This window comes from Zingiber officinale, chromosome 11B, assembly GCF_018446385.1.
Source record: "Zingiber officinale cultivar Zhangliang chromosome 11B, Zo_v1.1, whole genome shotgun sequence".
NCBI classification, from domain to species: Eukaryota; Viridiplantae; Streptophyta; class Magnoliopsida; order Zingiberales; family Zingiberaceae; genus Zingiber; species Zingiber officinale.
This window is the reverse complement of record NC_056007.1, coordinates 65,468,342-65,487,295: the sequence shown is the minus strand read 5'-3', so window position 1 is coordinate 65,487,295 and position 18,954 is coordinate 65,468,342.

Genomic DNA, 18,954 nt, shown 5'->3' with positions numbered 1-18,954 from the left:
GCACCCAATTTGTCAGGGAAAGAACACCTTTACTAAAAGGGACAAAGCTAAATATTTCATATTGGGAGGTAAAAGATGTATGTTTACTCTGAGGGGGTGACTGTGTCATTTCCCTTCATTATAAAAAAAATCACGATTAGTGACCGAATATTTGGTCGCTAATCGATCGCTAAGTGTTGGCCGCTAAATACACTTAGCGATCGATTAGTGATCGATAATTCCAATCGCACATGTATTGGGCGTCGATGTCATTTAGTGACAGAAATTTCATTTCCGTCACTAAAGGTCATAATAGAAATTGAATTCTGTCGCTAAAGTTAGCAATGAAAATTGAATTCTGTTGCTAACTTTAGCGATGACAATTATTTTTCTGTCATAATTTTAGCGATAGAAATTATATTTTCGTTACTAAGTTATGGGAACTTAATTAACATTAAGTTCTCTTAACATAGTGACAGATATTTAATTTCCTTCCCTATGTTACGAAAAACTTAATCAGTATTGTAAATTAGCGATTGAAAATAAATTTTTTTCGCTAATTAGCGATAGAAATTAAGTTTCCATTGCTAATTCATGATCAAAATTTGATAGAAACTCCCATAATTGGCAAATTTCATCTTCTTTACATTCAATCAATACAATACACAATTCACATTACATTCAACACAATACATTCACTTAACATTCACTACATCCATTACAAATCATTCACTCAACTCAGTATATTCAATACATCCATTACAAACCACACATTTACAAAACAATTATATCAACATTCATAAATAATATCAACAAATAAACCACACATCCACTCAAATATTAACAAATAAACAACATTCAACATAACAGATCTATGTTCATCGTATAAAATATGAATAATACATAATTCATATATAACTAAAATTCATAACATCAATATTCACATCAAGAAAGGGGTGAATTGCCCTAAAAAAATAAGTATACCCTTCTCGAAACTTACAACTTTGATTAAGACAAATACTTTAATAGAAGTAACTAAAATGCATAAAAGAAGTATGAGATACAAACGATTTATTTGGTTTGCAACTGGAGAGGTTGCTAATCCAAAGCAAATGAAACTCAACTACTTGACTCCTTTTTCGATATAAGTCGGAGGTGGAGAAGCCTCATACAGGACGTTGACAGTTCAGACTTTGAAGAACAAAGTGAAATAACTCAAATACAGAAAGTGTTATGCAAATGAAGAGCACAACGACTCATTTTATAGGTTCACTGGTTGAAGTGATCGTTTGCTGATGTGGTGCAGTCCAAGTGCCCAAACCCTCTCTGGGTGCCCCTAGCAAGGCAAATTCTATCTCCACGCAATGGCTATGCAACGACAAAGTGATAAGAATTTATCCACTCCTGGGCGCTCGGACCTACTTCGGGTGCTCGCACCTCTACTGACATGGCCTCAGCGATGATTCATAGCAACGGGCGCCTCTTCGGTGTTGGGACACTTCGGAGCTAAAGGGGGGGGGTGAATAGCTTCTCGTGCTTCAATGATGATGATTTGCAGCGGAATACTCGAAGCAAGCTCTCCAATGCTAACAATATGGATTTACTTGATATCCACCTCAAGAAGTGGCGACTAATCAAAGGTTTCGACCCTCACACACATCCACTATCAAATAAACTCCTTCTTGGTAACTATCGGAGGTGGAGAAACCTCGTACAACACAACTCAACAAGAATACAACTCATGCGAGAAGAAACTACAGTAATACAAAAGGAAAATCTCTTCTTGCTTGCTCTCTTGTTGATGAAGATGCCTCTGGACTAGTTGGAAAGTGCAGCAACACTTCTCTTCCAAGCTTGAAGTCCGGCGATGAGTAGCAGAGAAGAATGTAGAGGCAGTCGTAGTGAAACAGTGCGCGTGAAACCCTTTTATCCCGTGCACAACGGCTAGTTTTTCAAGCTTAATCGACTAGCCTAATCGATTAAGCCTTCCTAATCGATTAGCCTAATCGATTAGGAAGCTTTCTATTTGTGCAAGAACCTGCCGTAAGCGATTAAGCTTCCTTGCTTAATCGCTTACCAAACTCTCGGTGCATTTGCGAAACCAAGCTGAATTGATTGTCGTAATCGATTAAACATTCGTAATTGATTGACCTAATCGATCACAAACATTTCTGTGCACTCGCGAACTTTGCTTAATCAATTGTCCTAATCGATTAAGCTTCAGTAATCGACTAACCTAGTCGATTACCAAATCCTAACTTCCAAACCAAAGTCTAGGGTTCCCTTACCCAACATCCGGTCAACCTTGACCTGTTGGGACTCCTCATTGCCTAGCATCTGGTCAACCTTGACCAAGTGTCCTATCAATCCTTTGACCTACTTGGACTTCCAATCACCAGGTGTTCGGTCAACTTTGACCACTTGGACTTCCATATGTCTGACTTCACTCACCAGGACTTTTTCAACTGCCCAACTTCACTCACTAGGGTTTTCACCTGGCTTCACTCACCAGGATTTCCTTTTGCCTAGCTTCACTCACTAGGACTTTCACCTGGCTTTACTCATCAAAATTTTTCTTCTATCTAGCTTCACTCACTAGGGTTTTCACCTGGCTTCACTCACTAGGATTTTCCTTCTGCCTAGCTTCACTCACTAGGGCTTTCTACACTACCTAGCTTTACTCACTATGACTTTCATATGTCTAGCTTCACTCACTAGGACTTTCTCACCAATTGTCTGGTCAAACATTTGACCCACTTGGATTTTCATCTTTTGCCAAAGTTCCTGTTGGACTTTCCTTGCTTAACTTCCAATTAGGACTTCCTAGTAAAGTATCCAGTCAACCTTGATCTACCTGACTCTTCTTCATATTAAACTGGTCAACCTTAACCAATCTCTCCAAATGGATGATTGCTTTTGCAATCTCCATATATTGTCAAAATAATTTTCATATATTGTCAAACATCGAAACTCACACATTACGACTCAAGCTTGAGCTAATTCAAGTTTAGTCAACCTGGTCAACCTTAACCTAGGGAAATTGCACCAATATTCAGCACTAAACTGGTCCAGGCTCCTAGGCTCTTGGACTTTGGGCACCCAAACTCCAGGCGCTTGGACTTGGTCCAGGCCCCCGAACAAACGTCAACTTTAGAGTTGATTCTTTGTCCGACCTTCTGCTCTAGTCGCTTGGGTGATGCTCCGACCTTCCAGAGTTGAGCTCACCTGAACCCAACTCCGACTTTCTCCTCGAGTAGACTTCTACTCTAGCTTCTCGTCCCTCGGAAGCACTGTGCGCATCCTTCTCTCTCCACCGGAGTACTCTTCTGCAGCTTCTCGATCCTCGGATGCACCGAGCTCGTCGACTCAATTCCCGTGCCATCCTTCTCGTCTACCGCATCTTCCGCTTGACTCCTTGCGTTCTTAAGTCCCTGCATACTCAGACGTAAGGCGTCAAATAGCGCAGAGCTTAACTTGACTTGGTTGATTACATCATAACTAACACAGGGTACTTACAATCTTCCCTTTTTTGATGTGATCAATCTGAGTTAAGTTAAGGTTAAAAAGAATAGTAAAATAATTACAATTAATAAACTTGCAATGTAATTAAGTTAGGGTTAAAAAGAATAGTAAAATAATTACAATTAATAAACATGCAATGTAATTAATAAATATGTAATATTAAAACAATTAATATGAAAAAAAAAATGTACCTCCCCCTAAACTTAATCTATTATTCTTCCCCTTTGATCACATTAAAAATAGGGGTAAAAAATTCTAAGGGATACAAAAATAGTGACTAACATTTATAAAATTATGAAATTTATATTTCAAAAAACTGATTTTTTATAATTTTAAAACTAGTTTAGAAAGAAATAATTTTAACATTATTTTTAGTTGTTAAAAAATTCTAATTTTTTTTGTTATGGTTAAGCATACTTATCCAAAAAATTAATAAAATTTTCACGAATAAAAAAAAAAAATGAATAGTATAAATTCATTTATATAAAGAAATGTATTTACAAATAAAAATACTTATTAAATAGGTTTTTAGTTTTAAAATTCTTGGAAAATTTTCTAAGTATGAAAAATAAGAATTATATTTACAGAAAAAATATATTTTCAAAAATTTAATGTTCAAGAATTTTTAATATTAAAAATTAGTATTTTGACAAAAAAATTCATAGAAAATTAAATATCAGTCAATTTTTTTTTTGAAAATAGTTCTTTCGACAGAAAACATGATATTTTATCATAATTTTTTTTAAAAATAACTTTGCAAAATAATTTTAATTTTTAAGATATGATTTTTGTTAAAAAAATATATGAAAAATAATATAGCAGACAAAAAATTTCAAAATATTTCCTACATATAAGTAACAAAATCCTTTTTCATGAAAAAAAGATGTAATTAATTTCGAATAGAAAGGAGTTGAAAAAAATTATTTGAAAAAGTTAGACAATTTTAAGGATGCAACGAAAATATCAAAGGAAATATAAATTAGAATATGCATGAAAATTTAACCTAAGCATGATTTTGAAACAAATATAGGTCTTACCTACTAGATTAATCAGAAATTTTTTTGATATATATTTTCTTATTACTTTTCTGATTTGACCTTTATGGAATCTATAATACCAATTTAGCCCTTGATTATTCCAAGAATTTTAAAATTGATTATTTTCAAGTTTTCTATTTGTTTCCTCAATTCTTAATTTTTAATTTTTAACTTGTCGAAATCTTCTAATTGACAATATTTTGCTAAAGTTATTTTTAATTCAACATTTTCCTTTTTAAATTTATCATTTTCAATTTCTAACTAACAAGAATTTTTTGAAAGTATTTTTATAAACTTATATAATTTATCAAAAGGTAGAGATCGTACTTGACTTATCTTGTCAATCTCGTTATCTGATGTTCCCCTTGTACTGCTGCTTCATTTCGAAGTAACTCCCCCTTCATCGATGCTCTCGATACTCATTTTGGATGAGTTTGCTTTGTCATGTTTTTGGTAACTTGCCATCAATACAAGTCTGGCATAGGCTTTGATTTTTTATTTTGATGATAATGTTTTGTCTCACGTCACTTTTAGATTTTTGTGCTTCATCCGGATCAGTGTTTTGTTCTTTTCCTTGTCCTTCAGTTTTGGGCAGTGGTCCTTTATATGCCCTTTTTCTTGGCAGTTATAGCATCTCACCTTTCGTTTGCTTCATGAATGTTTCTTAGCCTATGACTTGTTAAATTTGTTAGTTTTAAGGAATTTATCAAATTTTCTTACCATAAATGCAGCCTCGTCTTCGTCAAGCGATGTGCCTGAATCTAGTTTGCCTTTTTGGTTAGCGTTTAGTGCTATGTTTTGGGTCAACTTTTCTTTTTTATTCTTTAGGCCTACATATCTTGATTCATGAAGTTCAAAAGTAGAAAATAAATTTTCTAAGGTACTAACTTTGAAGTCCTTAGAGATGTAGAATGAGTCGACTATCGATGTCCACTCGGGTGTTCTCAGAAATGAATTTAAAGCATACCTTAACAAATCTCAGTTTGTTACATTTTCTCTGATATTCATGAGTTTGGTGATTAGTTCTTTGATCCTCGAGTGTAAATGTTCAACTGTTTCACGTTCTTCCATCTACAAGTTGCTAATTTGATTCCGAAGCAAGTCTTATCTTGCGAGTTTCACCTATGAGGTCCCTTTGTGTAGTTTCAGGAATTTCTCCCAAAGCTCTTTGGTTGACTCATATGCTCCGATCCAATTGACTTCTTGTGATGGTAAAATGCTCAGAGATAGAATTCTACCTTACCATGTTCCACGAAGTTGGCTTACTCCTTCATCCATTGATATTTTTCTTTGTCAGCTCCTTGCTGATCCTTAGCGCTACAAAACCATATTTCATAATTAAGAGTAAATCAAAATCTTTTTTGAAGAATACTTCATCTTCTCTTTCCAAGTTGAGAACTCCCCCTCAATCTTAGGCTGGTAGATGCTTGGTCCAACCATTTATTGTGTGATTTAGTCAGCAGTTAGTCCTTCTGACGTGTCCTTGCTCTGATACCACTTATATGTCCCGTGCAATCGATAAGAGGGGGGAGAATTACTTTGAAAAATAAGTATACCCTTCTCGAAACTTATGGCTTTGATTAAGATAAACACTTTAATAAAAGTAACTAAAATGTATAAAAGAAGTACAAGACATAAACGATTTACATGGTTTGCAACCGGGGAGGTTGCTAATACAAGGCAAATGAAGCTCAACTACTTGACTCCTTTGACAGAAGTCAGAGGCAGAGAAGCCTCGTACAGGATGTTGTCAGCTCAAACTTTTTAGAATAGAGTGAAATAACTCGAATATAGAAAGTGTTGTGTAAATGAAGAGCACAAGAGCTCCTTTTATAGGCTCACTGGTCGAAGTGACTATTTGCTGGGTGTAGTCTCAGTGCCTAGACCCTCTCTGGGTGCCCCCAGTGAGGTAAATTCTATCTCCACACAACGGCTATGCAACAGCAAAGTGATAAGAATTTATCCACTCCCGGGCACCAGGTGACCTCAACGATAATCCGTAGCAATGGGCATCTCTTTAGCACTAAACTGGTCTGAGCGCCTGGACCAGCTCTGGGCACCCTGACTTTGGGTGCTTGTACTTGGTCTAGGCACCCAAACAAGTGTCAACTTTAGAGTTGACTCTTTGTCCGACCTTCCACTCCGATTGCTTGGGTGATTCTCCAGCCTTCCAGAGTTGAGCTCACCCAAATCCATCTCCGACTTATTGGGATATCCCCGATGTAGGTGCGTGCTAGAACATGTTTCGTAAGCATGCGCAGTAGAAAATAAAATAATAATAATTTTTAATTATTATATTACACACCATACACATACAAGGATACAACATGCTAAATATAATAGCATAATTAAAATTTTACGGGAAGTAAATTTACGCTAGGTATACCTTATGGATGACCTGTAATGAGAAGAGCATCAACCGTAACGATGTCGAACCTCGCGTCTATTCATATCCATGCCGAACTCCTCAAGACAACTCCTTGAGTGTAAGCCTCTCCTTTGGAAGTTACTATAGCCACGAGCGTAGAAGAGGAATTAAGAGGAAGAAGAAGAGAAGCACACAAGAAAAAAAATTCTTCCTTGTGGTGGTCACGACAACAAGGAGGGGAGTCTCCTTGTTGTTGGCGGCAGGAAAGAGAGGAGAGGGAGAGGAGAGATAGATTTGGTTTCCCAAAACCTAATAAATTAAATAATGAAATTTGTATCTAATTCTCTCCCAATTATATCTATATATAGTCATCTTTAATGAGTTGGATTAGAAAGCCCAAATCCAACCCATTATCCTTTAACTAAAAATTAGCCCATTAACTCTTTGGTTTGGTTCACAACTAAACCAAGTTGGTTCATGACTAATTTATGATTAAACTAAATATGATTCAACTCTACCATAAGAGATGTAGCTTATTTGCGCTTCCATTATGATAAATATTTTTATATTTGTCTTATATATGGTCTAACCAAACATTTATCTCTTGATCTAAAAATCCTATTCTTTAACTTGTTTTAATTTATGTCTTTTAGAGACTCGTTAGTGCATGTGACCCAATAGGTTCCCGATTTATCTTGATTGACCATAATTAACTACTTAATTATAGAACGATCATGAGTGACACCTAGTAGTATATCATGATCCTCAATTAGTCAAAAAATTATAGTTGATCTTAAAACTAATTCTAAACCCTTCAGTAGCTATAGTGAGTCGTGCCTTGTTCCTTTCACTCATCTTATACCCACTTGGTTCAGGACATGGTCTATGTGTCTATCCTCACTAGACTGACTACGCCACACTTAGCCCAAGTAATACTTCCTTGTTCTACGGATTCAAATTACTTGTACATGTGTCTAAGAGTCTCACACTCTTAACATATAATATTTTAGCCAAAGACTTTGAGTAATAATCCTAACGAGTGGCCATAGGATATACGTCTCTTCACAAGGAGTGGTGAATCCTCTGTGAGCTATCTAAACATCCAGCATTTCGGGTCCACATTTCGATGAGGTGTTTGCTTAAGATGTCAAAGTATAAGTCTCCGTGACCAAGATGACTTGTATACCTTAAGTCGAAGGAAATTTGTACTCAAGCTGTAGTAACAGCTATATATATATATATATATATATAACCATATGAAATCTTCCAGCGAGTCATTCCAATGGACTAGTTACCATAACTACAATTCACGTTTAACTCTCGACATCCCAATGTCTCTAGCCAGTGAGAAAACAGTTACTTGGCAAACTAAAGAATATAACACATGGTAGTCTTACAGAATTGATGATGTCTGAATGCATTAATTCGATGACTAGGGAAATTCCAATACGTTCATAATTGCATATAGAGAAAATCATTAGTTGTAATCCAATCATAATTTCTCTCATGCTATGAATTGTATTGCGAATATTCAGTAAATGAGTTTAAGATAATCAAACATATAACATGCACTCAAATAGTGAATCTATATTTAGTAAAAATTGTAAGGCGATTCCTTGGGACATCCTTCAAAATCTAACACTCCCACTTGGCCTAATGTCAATCACCATGGTGCCCAACACTGTAGGTCTCTGCATGACCCTCAAACTCATTTTGAGGTAGAGGTTTCATGAAAGGATCCACTAGGTTCCTTCGGTGAGAATTTCTCTCAATTTGTATTTTATTTCTACTCATAATCTCTTGATCATATGATAGCAAAGAAGCACATGTTTAGATCATTTCTTGCTTGAAACCTTTCTAATTTATTGCGCTTACATTTCAATATGAATATGAATCCAGATTGAGACTTGGAGTCATCATTGTCCGTCTAGAAACTTGCATCTGTATATCCGCATATGATCATATCACTATCTCCATATACCAAGAGGTCATCCCAAGAATGTAAGTTATTCTCCCATGTCTTTCATAGAGAATATTTTGGACAACCAAACTTTAACTAACTTTAAAACTGACACATTATTTTCTATGAGTAATATGTCATCAACATATAATATTAGGATATGACTACACTCCCACTAACCTTTTGATACACACAAGGTTGATCTGAATTTTATGAGAAATCAAATTCTTTGATCGCCTCATCAAAACATATATTCTAACTCCTGGATGTTTGCTTTAGTCTATAAATGGACCGTTGAAGTCTGCATACTTTATTCTTGTTAATAGATGTGAAATCTTCAGGTTGTGTCATATATACATCTTCGAGCAGATTTCCATTAAGAAAAGCTGTTTTCACATCCATTTGTCATATCTCATAATTATGATGAACTAATATGGCCAGGAATATCCAAATAAATTTAAGCATGACTATAGGTGAGAAAGTTTCATAATAGTCAATGCCTTATCTTTAAAGATAGTCTTTCACTACCAACCTTATCTTGTAGGTAATTACATTACCATTCATATCAATTTTCTTCTTGAAAATTCACTTGCACCCTATAGGTGTTATGCCCTCAAGTGGGTCCACCAAATTCTAAACTTGATTTTCGTATATGGAATCAATTTCCGACTTCATGGTTGTAAGCCACTTGTCCTTTTCTGAACTATTCAAAGCCTCTTTGTAATCGGCAGGTTACTCATCCTCAATGAGTAACATGTCATTTGATTCTCTTATAAGAGATCTATATCTTTTAGGAATATACGAGGAGGTTGTGTCATAATTGGTTGTGATTCTTGACTAGGTATCTTGTTAGTGTTTATTGGAGTCTCTTGAACTTCATCAAGTTCAACAATACTCCCACTTGCTTCTTGTAAGAGAAATTCTTTCTCTGGGAAGCATACCTTGAAACAAACACCTTTTGTTCTAAGGGATGATAGAATTGGTAACCCTTAGTTTTCTTAGGGTATCCAATAAATAAACACTTATAAAACTTAACGTCCAACTTGTTTGATATAGTCCTCTTCACATTAGCAGGACATCCCCATATCTTCAAATAAAATATGAGGGGTTTCTTATTAGTCCATACCTCATATAGAGTAGTTGAGACTGCCTTTGTTGGGACTCTGTTTAGCAAGTAAATAACTATCATGAGTGCATAACCCCAAAAGGTTTTGGGAATATTTGACCTAACCATGTCCAACAAGGTTTGGTTACATCTTTCTGATACATCGTTATGTTGTGGCGTCTATGGCAGAGTTCATTGAGACAATATACCATTGTCCCTTAGATAATCTTGAAACTCTTAGCTTAAATACTCACCACCTTAATCAGATCGAAGTATCTTGATATTTTTACCAAGTTATTTCTTTACTTTATTTCTGAATTCTCTAAACTTTTCAAAGGTTTCATACTTGTGTTTCATTAGATGCACATACCCATAATGAGAGTGATCATTAATGAAAGTAATGAAGTAGCTATAACCTCCTAGTGCATAAGTTTACATTGGTCCACATACATCGGTATGTACGAGTCCAAGTAACTCATCAACTTGTTCACCCTTTCTAGAAAAAGGTAATTTTGTCATTTTACCTTTTAAACATGAATCACATGTATCAAATGTATCTAATTCAAATGATTCGAGAACTATAATCTTTTACAATTCGGACATGTGTTTCATGCTTATATGGCCAAGGCGACAATGCCATGAGTAAGAGGTTAATTGATTATCTAATCAGGTGCGTTTATTGCTCGTATCGATATTGAATGCGTCACTAGATATATCTAATGCGTAGATGTTATTGTATAAAGTTCTAGTGCCATAAAGAACATCATTCAACATTTATATAACAACAATTATTACTAAAAGTCAAATGGAAACCTTTTCTATTTAAGCAAGAAAAGAAACAATGTTCTTTATTAATGCGGGAACAAAATAACAATTATCTAGTTCTAAGATAAGTCCACTAGAAAGCTGTAACAAGTATATTCCGATGGCGACTGCAACAAACTTTGCTCCATTCCCAACTTGCATACTTGTTTCTTCCTTGACGATTCTTCTTCTATTCCTTATCTCCTATATGTCATTATATATATGTGAGCCACACTCAGTATCCAATATCCAAGTGTCTAAGGAAATAACATGACAATCAATAACAAAAATACCTGAAGAGGATGGGGCATCAGATGCCTTATTCCTCTTCACGTACGCAAGATAGATCTTGAAGTTTCTTTGCCAGTGTCTCATCTTGCCACAATGATGACATGAGCCCTTTTCTACCAGTTCTACTGTCTTGGCCTTTTTTACTCTTCCCCTTAGCTTGATGTTTTGGTTTTCTCTTAGAACCTTTCTTGGAGGAGTCTACTAACATCACAGTTTTTTGTTCATCTTTAACAGAAGGCTCTACAATCTTGAGCATATTAATCATCTCGGGAATGGTCGATTCTAAATTGTTCATATGATAGTTCATCACAAACTATGAATGACTTTTCGGTAAACTATATAGAATTAAGTCAATACTTAACTCATGATCCATTGTAAAATCGAGTGATGCTAAATGCTCTATGTAGCCGTTCATCTTTAGTACATATTGTATTGTATCTTTGAGCAAAAAAGAAGCTTAGAGACCTCGAACCTTTCGGATCTAGCTTGCTCGTCAAATAGCTCACGAAGATGATAGACAATGGCATAAGCATCCATATGCTCATGTTATTTCTGTAGTTCATGAGTCATAGAAGCTAACATGATACAACTTGCAAGTATAGAATCATTCTTATGTTTTTGAAGGGCCAACAATTGGTCCGCAATTGCATCGGTATCAAGGACATAAGCTAGTTTCTCAGCTTTGAGAATAATTCTCAAATTTCAAAATCAGTCCAAGAAGTTCGGCCCAGTCAGTTTATTAGAGTCTAAAATCGAACGTAGATTAACAGAAGTCATAATTAAATCATTAACCTAGAAATACGAAAACGAAAATGTATGAGAGACATGATTTTATTTATGTAAACAATTTACATAAAAACCCACTTATTTATTAAATTCAAATACCCTTATTTTTGAATTCGGGAGATGGTAGATTTTCTCCAAGTGGGTTGATATCCACTATAGATAAGGATAACCTTGCCTTTGGCCAACAAGCCATTCTTAGCCATAGCGGTAGGTAACAAGTTTACTGATTGCATATCACTTATATATAACTATCACATCATGCTAGCAACTGATTGATCCTCGTATAAATATTGGGTTGTTAACACATTAACAAGTATACATCAAATGCATATCACCCAACTTCACCTCTATCCACATTGATCATGACTTTGACACAACAAATCAACGCTTTAAGTTTAAAATCAACCCGTTAATCATGAGATTGTATATCTATGGTTTGAACATATTTAATTTCAAGTTTGAGCTTGACTTTGGCCAACAACTCAAACAAGAACTTAAACTCTAGCTCTTACCATATTAATGGAAGGTGTTGTTGGATCGAAAAGAATTTATATATCTCCACAATGGCATGATATTGCCCACTTTGGGTCTAGACCCTCATGACTTTGCTCTTAGGCTCTCCCCAAAAGACATGCCAATGGAGATATTTTTTTCTCTTATAAACCCATGATCTTTTCCATGTGTTTTCAATGTGGGACTATGATTGCAACCTTGCAACCCCAACAATCCTCCACTCAAACAAAGGACCACAGACTTCCCACGTCCGATCCTCGACCCACCAGGTCTTCCTACCCCTCGGTCCACCCGACCTACTAGGACTTCCTTGCCTAGCCGTAACTAGGACTTCCTGCCCAGTGTCTAGTCCTCTTCAGACAATAGCTCAATCAGACATAGGAACCCCCACTTTCTTTGTTCGAGGTCAATATTGTACTCACATGGCTCAATTAGACCATAGCTCTTGTGCACAATCGATGGTTAAACCTTCTGGCAGTCCGGGCTCTGATACCAATTATTGGATCAAAAATAATTTAGATATCTCCACAATGATATGATATTGTCCACTTTGGGCCTAGACCCTCATGTCTTTGCTCTTGGGCTCTCCCCAAAAGGCCTCATGCTAATGGAGATATCTTTGTCTCTTATAAACCCATGATCTTTTCCATGTGTTTTCAATGTGGGACTATGTTTGTAACCTTGCAACCCCAACAATCCCCCCCTCAAACAAAGGACCACAGGCTTCCCACGTCCGATCCTCGACCCACCAAGTCTTCCTACCCCTCGGTCCACCCGACCTACTAGGACTTCCTTGCTTAGCCGCAACTAGGACTTCCTGCCCGGTGTCTGGTCCTCTTCAAACAATAGCTCATTCGAACATAGGAGCCCCTACTTTCTTTGTTGAGATATCTTTTTCTCTTATAAACCCATGATCTTTTCCATGTGTTTTCAATGTGGGACTATGTTTGTAACCTTGCAATCCCAATAATCCCTCCCCCAAACAAAGGACCACAAGTTTCCTACGTCCAATCCTCAACCCACTAGATCTTCCTACCCCTCGGTCCACCTAACCTACTAGGACTTCCTTGCCTAGTCACAACTAGGACTTCCTGCCCGGTGTTTGGTCCTCTTCAGACAATAGCTCATTCGAACATAGGAGCCCCTACTTTCTTTGTTCGAGGTCAATATTGTACTCACATGGCTCAATCAGACCATAGCTCTTGTGCACAGTCGACGGTTAAACCTTCTGGCAGTCCGGGCTCTGATACTAATTGTTGGATCAAAAAGAATTTAGATATCTTCACAATGACATGATATTACCTACTTTTGACCTAGGCCCTTATGGCTTTGCTCTTGGGCTCTCCTCAAAGGGCCTCATGCCAATGGAGATATCTTTTTCTCTTATAAACCCATGATCTTTTCCATGTGTTTTCAATGTGAGACTATGTTTACAACCTTGAAAACATAAATCTCGGATGTTTTCCATGATCTTTTCCATGAGATTTAGCAAAGGATTGAAAAATGCTAAATCTTTTCCTTTCCTGTATCTGCAGTAAGAGGAAATGCAATCTATAAGCAAAATGCTTAGTAAGCGCTATCTAACTCACAAAAATCTCGATATACATGTACATATATCTATAACATGAACTAACTGAATGCTTACTGAAGTCTACTCATGCTCATCTAATGGTAAAGGAATCAAACAGGCTGAAATACTAAACATGTAAAGCTACTCATGCTCTTCTAATAGCAAATAACAGTAAGCTAATCTAAATAATATGCTAGCACAAAAGAAAGCTAAACTTACTGATTTTAAAACAAAGTGAAACTTATTTCATTTGTTCTAAACTTATTCTTTTATCTCACTTGTTTAAAACTTATTCTTTAATAATTTTATACTTATGTGAAACTTATTTTACTTGTTCAAAAACTTATACATATAATACTTCAAAATAATAATCAACTTTCTTCTTGGGCCCGACAACTGTACTTGCTATGCGCGCTTCCCTAACTAGACCCGAGATAGTTGGTCCCGAATCTAGTAGGGTTTACTAGGTTATCTAAACCTAGGGACGACTATGGGAGCCCAACCCAAGGACAACTGAGAGTCCAACACAGTGTCACTGACAAAAGTAAAATACTTGTTATCTTTTAATACTTCTAATATATAATGCCTCGGCATTTTAACAAGCACCTTGTGTGCCAAAATCCCTAAAGTCTTGACTTAGGGATCTACTTAAGGCCTTGACCTTTTTCTTTCTTTTCTCTATCTTTCTTATACTTGTTAATACTTCTAAAAGAATGCTTCTTTAAAAGAAACTGAAATGTTTAAGCAAATTCTAACTTTGAAATGCTTAAACCAAAAATCTGCCTACTATGCTAATCAAATTCTGCATATTAAGCTTTACAAAAATCTGATCTAAGATTAGAGTTCTGCATGCAACACTTATCAAAATCTGCAAGCAATACTTATGAAAGTCTGCATATCATACAAGCGTAAACTAAATCTAAAACTTGTTGGAATTAAAACCTATACTGCATGCTTCAAATTAAGAGAACTAAACTAATTGACTCCAAACATATGTGAAGCTTGCTGGAATAAACGGTAGCAAGGAAATATATCTAAACCTCATGTTAGAATAGAGAAACTCAAATCTGTATCCTAGAATGAGTGTAATAAGAAAACATATCTAAACCTCATGCTTGAATAAAGAACCTCAAATCTGTATACTTGAATGAAAGTAGCATGGAAACATAACCCAAAGCTAACAATCCTGTTGAAGCTAAAAAGAAACCTAATTTAAACTTGGTCAAAACTCAACTTTTGCCAAGCAACAGAAAACACAACCGAAACTAACAGTAAGGCTGCCCGTGCCCACCTATGCAGGTCCAACAATAACTCAAGTAAATACGCTTCTGCACTAGTTCTCAAGTTTCCTCTATTTCCATTTATAATCCTTGTTCCTTGTACCTAGCAACTTGTCCAAGTGCCCTTGACGTACTAATACTCCAATCTGAGTCTTTCCAAGAATGCAATCATGTTTGAGATCCAGATGACATTGTCAATACTACTTCAAGCTATTTTCTTATGTAATACAGATCGAATAAGTTGAAGTTCCGACAACACAATCATGATCTTTGATTTCCTTGAATACTTATACAGTGGTGAATTTAAAGGTATCTCCTTGAGCATCATCACTGATTGAATTTGTTAAATTCTCTCAAAACTCACTTTCTACCGTCAAAGACCGCTGAACCTTTCGATCGACAAAGTCGCATACTATGATCTGACATATAAACTATAAGACATTAGGTATAAGATCCTTTACCACATGCTATGAAATCAAGAAGAAACTAAATCCGAAGCAAGCAACTCAAGGCAGCAGTCAATACCAATCACAAACTAAGATTTGCAAGGCTACACAACCAAAACAGTAACAATGAAACTAACTACGGTCTAAAACTGATATAAACTTATGAGCTGTTCTTGTTCATTGGATAGCACAACCGAAACTTACAGTAAGGCTACTCGTGCCCCTCTCATAGCACAGATCTAGACCTGCACAGCAAGGTCAATAAGGCTTGCTGGAAATTTAAAATAGAACCTATATAAAACTTGTTCACAGCTTAAACTTATATAAGGCAACCGAAATCACAACAATTCTCTCTGTTCCGTGCCACGACAAGGAAACTATAAGGAAGCAAATTGCTCAACATACTTAACTCTTCCATATCCTTTCCTTGAGTCTCACGACAGCAAGCCCTAAACCCAATCTTCACAGCAAAAATTCTAAAGCAAGAAGAAACTAAATCCCTAGAAATTCCGAAATTCTTTATAAAAAAATCCAAAAGCCTAAAAGGGAAGAACAATCTTCTTTATAAAACTCATGGCATCAAGCTTCCTCGTCAACAAATCCTTACAACATATTCTGAAAACCCAAGAGAGAAACACCAAATCAAACTCGAAACTACTCTTACCGCAGGTGAGTAGCAACTTACCTTTGTTTCCTTGACTCACAGCCGAAGGAGAAGCCTTCTAGGGTTTGGAGAAGTGAAGATCTCGGCCACTTCCTCACCTCTATGTGCTCTCCTCGACAAGATGATCTCGATTGTGTGAATGGCTCTCGGAAAACTCCCTCGATCGGCCGCCGAAGCGAAGCCCTAAGTCCTCTTTTGTGTTTCTATTCGAGCAGAGAATGGCGTCGGGAGAGAAAAGGAGAGGTAGGGTTTTTGGTCACGGGTAATCAAGCCCTAAGTTCTCCTCTTATAACTCAATATTCTGTTAACTTATTTAAATAAATTTGCTACCCTTTTCTAAACAGAACCGGCCGCGTGAACACTTGGTCAACCGCGCATGGGTTAAGGCTTGGCTCGTGGGTTCGAATCTCGGCTGCAACCATTTTCTTCCTATTATTTCCCCTTATTAACTTCTACTTCTTAAATAAAATTCTTCCTTTATTTAATCAAGTAACAACTGCTTGCCCACTTGGTCAGCCGGATCCGCTTAAAGTTTGGTTCGGCCGGAGGTCTCGAGTTCGAATCTCGGCTTGAACATTTTTTTGTCGAAACTTCTTTCGTCTAGTAAAAATACCAAACGACCTCCAAAAATTGCATAAAAATACTCTAAAATTTTTTAAAAATCTCTAGAATATTTCTAAAGTATTTCTAAATATTTTTAACCACTATTAGAACTTCAAATGAGGAAATTTTGGTCGTTACACACTCGAACCCTTTTTTTCGGCCTTCTCGAGCAACCTTCCACTCCAGCTTCTTGTCCCTCAGAACTGCTGCATGCTTCCTTCTCGTCCGCTAGCGTACTCTTCCTCAGTGCCTCGTCCCTCGAACACACCGAGCCTATTGACTCTCTCCCATGTCATCCTTCTCACTAGCTACGTCTTTCGCTCGACCTCCTGTACTCCTGAGTTCCTGTGCACTTAGGCACAGGGCATCAAAACATAACAGGACATAACTCAAACTTGGTTGATCACATCAAAACTTTCATGGGGTACTTCTAATATCCCCTTTTTGATGTGAGCAACCAAGTTAAGTTAGGGTAAACTAAAAACAAATAATAGGAAAATAGCAAATATAAATTTTGCAATTAAAAAAATTATAAACCAATTTAAAAAATTAAAAATGTATCCTTCCCCTAGACTTAACCTCTAAGTCTCCCCCTTTGATCACATTAAAAATAGGGGTAAGGTAAGAACATAACTCGAAATAAATTTAAAATAAGGGATAATACTATAGTAATTATCATCTAAAAAAAAATAAATTTTGAAGAATATGAATTTTTATAAATTATAAACCAATTTAAAAAAATATTTTGAGAAATATTTTTCTTTATAGAAAAATTCTGAAAATTTTTTATAGCGATAAAATCGACATAATTAAAGTGGTAAAAAAATTTCACGAAATTATAAAATTGATTTTAGCAGAAATAAAATATTTTCTAAAAAAAGTTAGATTTGTAAAAAATATATATAAAAATAGTTTCCAAGCTAAAAAAAGCGTGAAAAATTTTCTAAAAAAATGTAATAGAGCATGTATATTTAAAAAAAATAAAGTTTCAAAAATTGAGTTTTTTGAAAAAAGATTTAATATTAAAATTTTACATTTAAATAAATAATTCATATTAAATTCTTCAATAGTCAAAAAATTTCAAAAAAAAAATCCTTAGGTAGAGAAAATGATAGAATTTCATATAAAAATAAGTTTTGCAAAGATAGCCCTGCGAAATAGTTTTAAAATGAAAAATATGAATTTTATTAAAGAAATAATAGAAAAATAATACAACAGTCAAAAAATTTGAAATTTTTTTTATACATGAGTATTAAATTCCTCTTTCTCAGAAAAATTAGAATCAAAATTTATTTCAAACAAAAATCTTACGAAAAAATTATTTTGTCAATTCTAAGCAAAAAAATATTAAATCAATTTGAATATAAGACATGCATAAAAATTCAATCCAAGCATGATTTTGGAACCCACAATAGGTTCTTTCCTATTGGATTAATTAAAAATTTTCTAGAGATATGTTTTATTGATAATTTTCTAATTTGGCGCTTATGAAATCTAAGATGCTAATTAAGTCCTGAATTATTTCTAAAATTTGAAGGAATAAAAGTTGAACATGCAGAATTTTTCAAATTTCATATTTGTTCTTTTAAATTTTTATTTTCTATTTTTAGTTTGTCAAAATCTTCCAATTGACAAGATGTTGCTAGAGTTCATTTTAAATCATTATTTTCTTTTAATAATTTCTTATTCTTAATTTTTAATTTACAGGAAGGTTTAGACAGGATTTTTATAAACTTAAATAACTTATCAGGGGATAGAGTTCGTACCTAACTTACCTCATCGATCTCTTGATCTGATGCTCCCACTGTAGTGCTGCTTCCTTCTGACGATGCTCCCCCTTCATAGATACTCTCGATGCTCATTGCGGATAAGCTTGCTTCGTCTTCTTCTTCATGACTTGCCATTAGTGCAAGTCCAACATAGGCTTCGATTTCTGACTCTGATGATGTTTTGTCACATGTTGCTTTTAGGTTCTTATGTCTTTTCTGGGTTGGTCTTTTGTCCTTGCTCTTGTCATCCTTGCCCT